This window comes from Notamacropus eugenii, chromosome 2 (genome assembly GCF_028372415.1).
Source record: "Notamacropus eugenii isolate mMacEug1 chromosome 2, mMacEug1.pri_v2, whole genome shotgun sequence".
NCBI lineage: Eukaryota > Metazoa > Chordata > Mammalia > Diprotodontia > Macropodidae > Notamacropus > Notamacropus eugenii.
In genome coordinates this window covers 156,339,053-156,347,235 of record NC_092873.1, presented here as the reverse complement: position 1 = coordinate 156,347,235, position 8,183 = coordinate 156,339,053, and positions in this window count along the sequence as shown.

Below are 8,183 nucleotides of genomic sequence, written 5' to 3'. Positions count from 1 at the left end.
TAACCTTAACAAAGGGTATAGTAGACCACTCCTTGTTCCTTGGGACATTGATGCTAGGCTAGTTGCTAAATCCAGTCTGGATTTTGACTATTGCATTCATGTAGCTTCTTCAGCTGACTTCCCAATTAATCCCTTTTTAGCATCAACTGGCTGTGTTCCCTCTATTGTTAAGTGCCAGTGATTAGCACCTGCATTCCATTTAATATCAATTACTTTTACAAAGGGATATTTACTTCAAAGATACAGCAATAACAAATACAAACATTTTCCACAACTATTCTGTAGCATGCAAAACCCACAATGGCCTATGGATAGGTAAATGTATTTCCAGGGTAAATTCATAAAATATAAACTTTCTCCCTCAAAGACAAAACCAAAGTATTTATTCAGATACCAGAAAATTAATTCTACCATGGCAACAAGGAAGTGTGAACACATTACCAATAGGGGAAGGACCACCATCCTTTCTCTCTGTCAGGCCTAAGCTCTCTTAGGCAAAATCACTCCCTCTCTCACTCAAGCTAGCTGCTCTGCTCTGCTCTGCCTGCTCTCTCTCTCTCTCTCTCTCTCTCTCTCTATCTCTCTCTCTCTCTCTCTCTCTCTCTCTCTCTCTCTCTCTCTCTCTCTCTCTCTCTCTCTCTCTCTCTCGGGCCAGGGAAGATCTTCAAATCTACTGCACCTTAACATTACAGTATATTTATTACTTAGCTCAGTTCCTACCTAGCATTTGCCTACTCAAGTTCATGTCCAGATATGGCCTGACTGTCAAATGAGTCTTCATCTCAATTTTCTCTGACTGTGGTCTAGAAAGTACTCCCAAAAATTACTTCTTGCTTCTGGAGCTTCAATACAATATTGGTTACAGACTTCAGTCTAGTGTCCAAACAAAACTGGTGGCTTGCTTCTGAGCTTTGAAACTCACAAGGTTGGAGACCCTGCTCCCTTCACCTAGAACTGAAATGAACAACTGCAGAGGCTCAGTCCTATTTCTTGGGGCCACATAAAAAGACAAAGACATAATTCCTGCCCTCTAGGAGCTCACATTACAAATAGCTATATATGTACAAGTTAGAGAGTAGATAAATGGAAGGTACTCTCAGAAGGACAGCTGTAGTGGGAAAGAGAACATAAAAGTCCCCTGCAGAAGAAGGAGATTGAACTGAGCCTTAGAAGGAATCCAGGAAAGCCTGGAGGCAGAGTTGAGGAGGGAGGGAATTCCAAGCATAAGGAATAGCCAGTCTGTCAAGGGGATACTGAGTTGGGAGGGGGGATGTTGTAGATTTGTAGGATACAAGGAGGAGAGTAAAGTATAAGAAGACTAAAAAGGATTCAGATTATAAAAAAGCCAAACAGAGGATTTTATATTTGATCCTAGAGGCAATGGAGAACCACTAGAGATTATTGAGAGAGGGGGATAACATAGACCTACATTTTAGAAAGACCCCTCTGAAGTGCAAAAGTCCAGGTGGGAAGTGATAAGGACCTACACTGGTGGTGTTAAACTCCAATAGAAAAGACTGAGGAGAGGAACACCCAACTGTACATAAGGATCCCTGAGAGCCACATATTGTCCTGGAAAATCACTTATTAACATTATCTATGTTTAATTGTATTTTTATTTTGTTAGATATTTCCCAATTCCATTTTGATTTGGTTCAGGCCACAGTTGAGAGTGCTGAGAGCTCATGTTTGACATCTCTGTCCTACACCAAAGTCGCAACTCTGTGAGTGGAAAGAAGGTGACATAGAAGGGAAATAGTATGAAGGCAGAAACAAAAAACTATATAAGTATTAAACAAGTGATAACTTCTGACAAAAAAACATCCTTGTTTGTTAAATTTATATGACTCTGTTTGGGAGTAATTGTGATTTCCAGATAAACCAGTTGTGTTTGACCTAGGAACTCTCTAAAGACTGCATGTAAGGACTGGCTGGATGGCATGGTGGGACTCTTTACATGGCATTTAGGGGACCAAAAATGCCACATGTCTTGTATGAAACTTCAGTATGAGGTACTGGGGAAAGCACTAGAGAGGACAATGCTTGAACCTCCCCAGGACCCCACACAATTTTCCAAAATTTGAAATATGGACAAATGTGTAAAATGTACCTCCAGGTGATTTGCAGAGGACAGCAAATGTTTAACCAGGAGAAAGGAGTAGTAGGAGTTGAATTGGACTATTGGAGTTATTCCAGGGAGCATGTGCTTAGATTTCCCTTGAAAAACTTCCAAGCCCATGCTTCCTAGAATGGCCCCTATGGATCAATTCTACCCCATATATATAACACATACCTATATACACACACATACACACACACACACACACACACATATACATGCACATATGTATATATTGTGTGTGTACGCATATTATATAATATAGAAAGAGAAAAAAGAAAGGAAGAGGAGAGACGGGAAAAGAAGGAAAGGGAAGGGAAGGAAAAAGAGAAGCAAGAGAGTGAGGCAGATGAAAGATAGAAGGGAAAAGAGACAGGGAGGAAGGGGAGAAAAAGAGAGAGAAAGAGAGAGAGAGGGAGAGAAACTGAAAGATAGGCAGAGTAGGGGAAATTATGCTGAACTTGGAGTCAGAAGAACTGGGTTGCATCCTGTCTCAGACACCAATTCCCTGTATGACCCTAGGCAAGTCATTTAATTGCTCTGAGTTTCAGTTCCTTCATCTGTGAAATGGAGTTGGAAAAGATGACCTCTGAGGTCCCTTTCAGCTCTCGATCTATAATCCTATGATCTATAAAATGAAGATATTAATACTCCAACTATACCTATCTCACAGAATTGTTGTGAGGAAAGTTCTCTGTCTCTCTCTCTGTGAATCTGTCTGTCTCTGTCTGTCTATCTTTGTCTTTATGTCTCTGTATGTATATATGTGTGTGTGTGTGTGTGTGTGTGTGTGTGTGTGTGTGTGTGTGTGTGTGTGTGTATGTATATATAACTTTCCTATAATAGCATGATTGGACTAAAGGTTACTTCCCATGGAGCTGGGTATTCAATCCATCCCCTTTTAGTGGGACATGTGTTCTGGTTCCCTGCTGGAAGACATGAATGACTCAGCAGCTTCTGGTTGGTTCCCCAATCCTCCTGATCTATTGTATTGAAGATCACTGATTATAGCTGGTACCTCTTTACCATCTGAACAATCCCCAAAGTCCAGAAGTTCTGACTAGCTAGGCCTGGGTCTTTAGTCCTTTCAGGTATAGGACAATCAAATCAGCAGTTATCTCCTTAACCAAGAAGCATTATAGTAGAAGGTATCACCTCCACCAATTCAACTAGTGCTTGAATTCATGAAATAGCTGCCAAGACTGGAAAGATCCATTACTTTTTTGTGACCTATCAGTTAGTCAACAAGCATTTTTTAAGTGTCTTCTATGTGTCTAGTGTCTTAAGCGTCAGGCACTGTGCTATGTGCTAGGGATATAAAGAAATGCACACACATACACACAAACACATAAAAATCCCTACTTTCAAGAAGCTCATAGTCTAATGGTTTGTGTTCAGGGGCACTGGGGATTGATTAGCAGCTAGTTGACTAGCTAGTATAATGAATGAGTTGTTTTATCATATTTTATTAGATCTCTTTAATTGGTCTAGGGATAAGTCTATGAACTCCTTCTAAGAACCAGCTAAGAATCCTCTCCTCTCCTCTCTTCTCCATTGTGGCTGGACTTCGAATGAGAAAAACCTAAGCTTACATACTGCCTCAGACATTAACTAGCCGTGTGACCCTGGACAAATCACTTGGCCTTCCCCAGTATACTCATCTGTAAAATGGGGATAACAATAGCACCTTGGCTCACTGGGTTTTTGTGAAGATCAAATGAATTAAAATTTGCTTTGCAAAGCTCAAGGTGCTATATAAATGTAAGCTATTATTATTATCTCCTGAATTTGGTGGGGTTCCCCACTAACAGACAACATTTTCAGACTCTGTCCAGACTAGAGCTTGCTAGAGGCTCAGCCCAGAATAGAACTATTTTCCTCTGATAACAGAACATGTCAAAATGGTCAAGGATAGCTAAGGAGAAACAGGGAGAAGAAATTCTTTACAATCCAGGATCAAGCTCTAATTCTCTTGAAAGGTCATCTTTTTGACCACAGATTATGCGTTGTATCCCTCTGCCTCATAGAGTTGTTGCCCACTGACCTTTGACTGCAAAGCCTGATTCACAGTTCTGTGCCACGGTGTGTCAGGCACTGTCCCGATGATGCTCTTTCTTGTTCTACTGACAATAGATGTCACCTATGGACTGCTATGTGCTCTATGTTAGGTGGTACCTGCTACTACAACACTTCTTGGTTAAGGAGATAACCACTGATTTGAAGAGCCAGGCCTAGCTGATCAGAAGTTTTGAACTCTGGAAATTCCTCAGTAGAGAGGTACTAGTATAATCAGTTATTTTCAATACAACAACCAAATCATGAGTATTGGGGAACCAACCAGGAGCTGCTGAGCCATTCATGTCTTTCAGCAAGAAGCCAGAACACAAGTCTATGGACTGCTTATGTGGACTGATAAATCAGTGGATCAATTCAAGAATCCACTTTCCAACCCCACACCCCACCAAGGACTCTCCCAAACCTTTACAAGGACTGAAGGGTATGGTTCCCTAAAACAATATGATTTATGCATACAAGATTCCATGAAGAAGTAGTGAGACCCTCCAACTGGGGGAAAATAAATAAGCCAAGGAGAAGAAGTTACAACACCTCCTTCTGATCTAGTCTGGAGAAGATACTGGAAGCATCTCTGTACCATCTCCCAGGATCGAAGCAAATACAGATAAACAGGCCTGCACCAGAAAGGAATATGAGTTAGGGAATCCAAGCAATGCTGGCACCACCTGCTGTGTGTCTGCAGTGTTGTTAAGGAGGAAGCAGCTGGAAGACAGGATCTTGTCTAAGAGAACAAACCTGAGCCATCCTTTGTGGGTGGAAACCTCAGTAAGTGTGGAGGCTGAGGTCCTGGGTTAAAATTCCCCATCTGCCATTTGACAGGTCAATAGACCTCCTTGGATCTCTGTTTCCTTATCTGTGCAGTGTTAGACTAGATGGCCTCTGAGGGTTCTTCTGTCTCTAAAGCTATGCTCCAATGAATTTATGGGATGGTTATTCAATTGTTTCAGTTGTATCTGACTCTTTGTGACCCCATTTGGGATATTCTTGGTAAAAACACTGGAGTGGTATGCCCTTTCCTTCTCCAGCTCATTTTACAGATGAGGCAAACAGGGTTAAGTGACCTGCCCAGGGTCACATAGCTAGCAAGTGTCTGAAGTCACATTTGAATTCAGGTCTTCCTTACTCCAGGTCTGATGCTCTGGCCACTTCGCCACCTAGCTGCCCTGTGAATGGACTAGTGGACATCAGAGCTGGCAAGAATGCAGTAATCCCCTAGACCAGGGCTTCTCAATCTTCCCTATGTCATGGATCCCTTTGACAGTCTGGGGAAACCTATGAGTCCCTTCTAAGAATCAAATTTTTGAATGCATAAAATAAAATAAATGAGATTACAAAAAAATTTTTTTTGAAATATAGTTACCAAAAAAAAAAAAGTAAGTTCATGAATCCTTTGAAATCTAGTTATACTTCCTCTATGGACCACAAGTAAAGAATTCCTACCCTATAGGGATTCAAGCTACCTAGAGGTAGTTTTGATTGATAACAAGCTCTGCTTTGTAATTGTCTCTCATTTGCTCCTTCCTTCTCACCCTTCTTTTCATCCTGCCTTGATTTTGTCATTGACCACAGGAGTCAAAATATTTGGAGACCAAGTATGGGACCAAAAGGATTAAAAGTTTTATTCCAAGTGGTTTTAGATTTTTAAAGGGTAGAGACTTGGTATACACATTTGCTTCCTAGAGTTGCTGTTTTTATCATATTTTAGCCCTTAATTTTAGAGTTTTGTCTATTTAACCACCAGGTGGCATTCATATCCTCTGCCTGGGGAGTCAGTTCCACACTCATCCATATGGGTTTGCACGTGCATGACCCATTGGGAAAGAGTGCTGAGTAATTGCAGTTTTCTGTGACTCACCCAAAGCTGGTGACCTTTCAGCCGATCAGCTCCACTTCTCTCTAGAGCAACACTGGCTGCGTTGTTAAAGGGTATGTTGATCTGTTGATCTCCCCATTTGGAACTTGGTTCTGAGCCACAAGCCACTGGGGAAACCTTATCTCCTTTATTGAATTTATTTCAATGAGAACTAAGGCTCAATGAATTAAAACTGGAAGCATTTAGAGAAGCCATCTAGACCAAATCTTTCACCTTGCACATGAGGAAGCTGGGACCAATGATATTAAGTAACTTGCCCAAGATCATAAAGGAAGTAAAAAAAAAAAAAAAGGTAGGATTTGAAGTCAGGTTTTCTGATTCTCAATCTCTTTTTCTTAAGATACCTTTATACAGAAGCAGACAAACTGCAAATGCTTGTGTTATACTTTCTCTGGGGCAACTCTTCTAATATCTTCTTGGCAGCCATGTGGAGCAGTGGGTAGAGCATGGAAATTGAAATTAGAAAGACCTGAATACTGATTAGCTGTGTGAAGCTAGGCAGGTCACTTAACCTCAGTTTGACTCAGTTTCCCCAACTGTAAAATGAGGATAATAACACCATCTACTTGCAAGGTTGTTGCAAGGATCACATGAGAGACTATTTATAAAGTGCTTAGCACAATGCCTAGTATGTAGTAGGTACTACATATATGCTTATTCTCTCCTTCCCAAAACCCCCTTGCACTGGCAGGTCAGGTCCCCAGAGCTTGGGAGACTTCTTGTCCTCTCAGAGTTCTAGGGGTAACCCTGAGAGTTTGTGGGATGTTTGTCCAATGCTATAGCTCATGAGTCTCTCCCAGGAGTTCTCCCCCACTGCCATCAATGATTACCACTTGATGCCAATTAGTCAGAGTTAATCAGCTTTTAGAAACAGCAATTTACTAAATCAGTATGACTGATACAAAATATCCAGCTTCCTAAAAGTCTTTCTCATACTTTCCCAAAAGTTCATATTGCATTTTCTGGCAAGCAGGTTCAAGCACATGTGACAAAGGAGAGTAACTTATATGTTCTAGTTTTTGGGAGGTCTTTTTCTCCCCTTTGTGGGGTAGTCACAAAGGTCCCCTTGGGTATGATATAGCTTTTCTGTTTTGCTTCTGGTAGAACTATGAATCTGCCTTTCTTCTTCATGTCCAGTCTATCCTTGGATCTCAATATAGACATTGTTTTCAGCTTCTGGCATTCCTGAGATGTTGCTATACCTGATTTTTTTTAAAAAGCCCAACTCCTTTGGTCCTCCAAAGTTGACAAGGTCTCATTCTGGCAAGGTTAGGGTGATGATAAGGGAGCAGGGAGTGCAGAGATATGGAGAAGAAAACCAAACCTAAGATGCTCTACTTGCCTCCAAGCAATTCCTTCTCAAATCAGTTGTTTTTCCTATGAAATATTCGCATTTTCTTCTATTTTAAAAAATCTTTGGACTTCATTTTATTATTTCTTGATGTCTCATGGAGTGATTAGTTTCCATTTAGCCAATTCTAATTTTCTTCAGTAAGATTTGGTACTTCATTTTCTAATTTTCATATCCTTCCTCCATAGCTCTCATTCGGTTATTTAAATCATTTTTAGTTCTTTAAAAAAAAAAAAAACAAAAACACTCTTTCTTTAATTCTTCTAGGAATAATCGTTGGATTTTTCCCAAGCCGAATTTTTCTTTAAGGCTTTGCCTATAGGTGTTTTCAAGTCATTGTCATCTGTATTTATGTCTTTCTTGTTATCAAAATTAGTCCTTTATGGTCAGGTTCTTTTTCTTATTTACTCATTCTGTCATTTTACATTACTCATTGCTGACTTTTATGTCCTTCTGCTGCTTTCACAGCTCGGTCTGGTGATCAAAAATTTTTAGTACTGCCAAAGTAGGGTGATCTGGGGAGAAGTCTGTTCACTGACCTATTGATCTGAACTCTGCATGCTCCTGACTCAGGTTTGGAACACTTGGTTTGTGAATGATTGAGTTTCAGTAGATTACTGCTGGTGTTAGCCTGCTGGGGAGTTATGTAGGTTCAGAGTGGCTGAACTGCTGTCTCCTCCTTGGTCTGAGATTCTTGTCCTGGTTATTTCACTGTAGGTTTATGTGCTGAACTAAAGAGTAAAACTGAATTCTCTCTTTCCATC